Source organism: Bombus terrestris, chromosome 7, assembly GCF_910591885.1.
Source record: "Bombus terrestris chromosome 7, iyBomTerr1.2, whole genome shotgun sequence".
NCBI lineage: Eukaryota > Metazoa > Arthropoda > Insecta > Hymenoptera > Apidae > Bombus > Bombus terrestris.
The window spans coordinates 25,490,212-25,494,479 of NC_063275.1; the positions used below are offsets into that span (position 1 = coordinate 25,490,212).

At 32.2% G+C, this 4,268-nt stretch overlaps 1 non-coding gene across 1 annotated transcript; it reads left to right on the forward strand.

Annotated features, from left to right (window-relative positions):
* Positions 1–2,696: 2,696 nt before the first annotated feature.
* Positions 2,697–2,803, forward strand: LOC125385519. Its single transcript, XR_007224907.1, has one exon. It is a non-coding gene; the product is annotated as a U6 spliceosomal RNA (small nuclear RNA).
* The last annotated feature ends 1,465 nt before the right edge of the window (positions 2,804–4,268 follow it).

A 4,268-nucleotide genomic window follows, 5' to 3' on the forward strand; every position in this document is an offset into this window, starting at 1 on the left:
TCAAATTTAAAAATTCAAATTTGAAAATTCAAATTTGAAAATTCAAATTTGAAAATTCAAATTTGAAAATTCAAATTTGAAAATTCAAATTTGAAAATTCACATTTGAAAATTCAAATTTGAAAATTCAAATTTAAAAATTCAAATTTGAAAATTCAAATTTGAATATTTGAAAATTCAAATTTGAAAATTTAAAAATTCAAATTTGAAAATTTAAAAATTCAAATTTGAAAATTCAAATTAAAAAATTCAAATTTGAATATTTGAAAATTCAAATTTGAAAATTTAAGAATTCAAATTTGAAAATTCAAATTTAAAAATACAAATTTAAAAATTCAAATTTGAAAATTCAAATTTGAATATTTGAAAATTCAAATTTGATAATTTAAAAATTCAAATTTAAAAATTCAAATTTGAAAATTCGAATTTAAAAATTCAAATTTAAAAATTCAAATTAGAAAATTCAAATATGAAAATTCAAATTTGAATATTTGAAAATTCAAATTTGAAAATTCAAATTTGAAAATTCAAATTTGAAAATTCAAATTCGAAAATTCAAATTTAAAAATTCAAATTTAAAAATTCAAATTTGAAAATTCAAATTTGAAAATTCAAATTTAAAAATTCAAATTTGAAAATTCAAATTTGAAAATTCAAATTTGAAAATTCAAATTTAAAAATTCAAATTTAAAAATTCAAATTTGAAAATTTAAAAATTCAAATTTGAACATTCAAATTTAAAAATTCAAATTTGAAAATTTGAAAATTCAAATTTAGAAATTCAAATTTGAAAATTCAAATTTGAAAATTCAAATTTGAAAATTCAAATTTGAATATTTGAAAATTCAAATTTGAATATTTGAAAATTCAAATTTGAAAATTTAAAAATTCAAATTTGAAAGTTCAAATTTAAAAATTCAAATTTGAAAATTCAGATTTGAAAATTCGAATTTAAAAATTCAAATTTGAAAATTTGAAAAATCAAATTTAGAAATTCAAATTTGAAAATTCAAATTTAAAAATTCAAATTTGAAAATTCAAATTTGAAAATTCGAATTTAAAAATTCAAATTTAAAAATTCAAATTAGAAAATTCAAATATGAAAATTCAAATTTGAATAATTGAAAATTCAAATTTGAAAATTTGAAAATTCAAATTTGAATATTTGAAAATTCAAATTTGAAAATTTAAAAATTCAAATTTGAAAGTTCAAATTTAAAAATTCAAATTTGAAAATTCAGATTTGAAAATTCGAATTTAAAAATTCAAATTTGAAAATTTGAAAAATCAAATTTAGAAATTCAAATTTGAAAATTCAAATTTAAAAATTCAAATTTGAAAATTCAAATTTGAAAATTCGAATTTAAAAATTCAAATTTAAAAATTCAAATTAGAAAATTCAAATATGAAAATTCAAATTTGAATAATTGAAAATTCAAATTTGAAAATTTAAAAATTCAAATTTGAACATTCAAATTCAAAAATTCATATTTTCAAATTTGAAAATTGAAATTTAAAAATTAAATTTGAAAATACAAATTTGAAAATTCAAATTTGAAAATTCAAATTTAAAAATTCAAATTTAAAAATTCAAATTTGAAAATTTAAAAATTCAAATTTGAACATTCAAATTTAAAAATTCAAATTTGAAAATTTGAAAATTCAAATTTAGAAATTCAAATTTGAAAATTCAAATTTGAAAATTCAAATTTGAATATTTGAAAATTAAAATTTGAATATTTGAAAATTCAAATTTGAATATTTGAAAATTCAAATTTGAAAATTTAAAAATTCAAATTCGAAAGTTCAAATTTAAAAATTCAAATTTCAAAATTCAAATTTGAAAATTCAATCATGAATATTTGAAAATTCAAATTTGAAAATTTGAAAATTCAAATTTGAAAATTTAAAAATTCAAATTTGAAAATTCAAATTTGAAAATTCAAATTTGAAAATTCAAATTTGAAAATTCAAATTTGAAAATTCAAATTTGAAAATTCAAATTCGAAAATTCAAATTTGAAAATTTCAAAATTCAAATTTGAAAATTCGAATTTAAAAATTCAAATTTAAATATTTGAAAATTCAAATTTGAAAATTTAAAAATTCAAATTTGAAAATTCAAATTAAAAATTTAAATTTAATAATTCAAATTTGAAAATTCAAATTTAAAAATTCAAATTTGAAAATTTGAAAATTCAAATTTGAAAATTCTAATTTGAAAATTCAAATTTGGAAATTCAAATACGAAAATTTAAAAATTCAAATTTGAAAATTTAAAAATTCAAATTTGTAAATGTAAAAATTCAAATTTAAAAATTCTAATTTGAAAATTCAAATTTGGAAATTCAAATTCGAAAATTTAAAAATTCAAATTTGAATGTTTGAAAATTCAAATTTAAAAAATTCAAATTTGAAAATTTAAAAATTCAAATTTGAAAATTCAAATTTAAAAATTCAAATTTAAAAATTCAAATTTGAAAATTCAAATTTAAAAATTCAAATTTCCTCCAGGCGTCAAGTACGGCCACCGTGGAGGTTTTGCCGGTACGAATCCGGCACTACCCGGCCTCCTCTCCCAGGATGGCGCGGGGCGCCTATGAAGGTTTCCTCCACGAAATAAAAAAAAAAAAAAAAAAAAAAAAAAAAAGGTTGGGGTTAGGTTGGGGTTAGGTTGGGGTTAGGTTGGGGTTAGGTTGTACTTGCTTCGGCAGTACATATACTAAAATTGGAACGATACAGAGAAGATTAGCATGGCCCCTGCGCAAGGATGACACGCAAAATCGTGAAGCGTTCCACATTTTTGGGGAGCATGAGGCGGGCATGGGTTCTCGGGGCGTAGGACCACCCCCCGGGAAACCCCGATGGATCTGATGTTCCCCTATAGTCGGGTGGCGGCCGGTCGGTGCCTCTGGTACCCGTCAGGTCGCTGATCCGGTGCGAGGAACTTCGGAGAAGTTGGTGGGCCCATGCCTGTCAAGACCACTCACCTCACCTTCTCGTGGGGCTCCCTGTCACCCTGCTCCGGACTCTCCGGGACAGGGTGCGAAAGAGTGAGTGGCACCAGGACAGATTCCCGATGACGACCCGGCGAGAAACAACTTCATTCACCATGGAAGGCACAACAGATAGGAGAAACACGTACAGTACAGGGGAGGGAGACCCCAGTACCGGCGTAGTCGGGGGTAGTCAAGTGGGCCCCACTACGTCGTCAACATACGACCACGGCCGCTCGGGGGTGGGCCGCCAGGCCCCCGAACGTGTTACCACACCTGGCGAAGCGAGAAGTCTATTCTCGGAAGAATACATGGAGACATCGAGAACTCCGAGGACGAGAAGCGGGTGCCGGGCGGGCAGCGTTTTCCTTGCGCCGGCCCCGTCAGACGGAGCAACAACAATAACAACATCTGCTGCGGGAGGATCGCGGGAGCGAGCGAGGTCGGACGACGAAGAATCGGTAGCCTCGTTCGCGTCTCGCTCATCACTGGCATCAATCGCATCCAGGGGGAAGAAGAGGAGACTGGCGACAACAGCCACCTTGGAAGTCTCCGAAGATCTGGAGATACAAGTGAGGACGAGTTCGGCCGCGGACGTCAGCGCGGAATTAACGAGACACGTGTCCGAGATCATGAAGGTGGCGACCACATCGTCCAACCTCAAGGGCACCTACGTCAAAGCGCTGAAGGAAGCGGCAAGCTATATCTCGGCCGCATGGAAGAGCGAGGCCCCGCGAAGGAGAGAACAAGCGGGCAGCAGCGGCAACAACGCGGCGATGAGGCTGGTGGAGGCGAGACTGTCCGCGTTGGAGGAGGAGAACGCCGCCCTTAGGAGAGAGCTGGCAAGGAGGTCTATGCCCGCGATCGAAGGCCTGCGGGGCGGCGGTGCCGACACGGACCGCCCACGGGTCGAGGCTGCAACCCAAGAAGCGCGACTCGACGCCCTCGAGAGAAAGCTAGAAGAGTTGGGTCCCTCCATAACGAAGATGGTGGAGAGACAACTCGGGAGTCTATTGAAGCCGCAGCAGCCACAACAACAACAGCTGCAACAACAGCGGCAGCAGCAACAAAGCACTCCCGAAACCCGACGGAGCGCGGAATACTCCGCTACTCGCCCCCCCGCCCGCGCAGATCCTCCGCCGCCACCAAGGACTCGGGAGGACGGCGGGTGGAGCGTGGTGGTAGGGAGAAAAAGCAAGATGGGGCAGAGGAACATCGCCGAAAGGAAGCTGGACGCCGCTGGAGGAGAGGAGAAGTCCCGGCCACCAGCGACT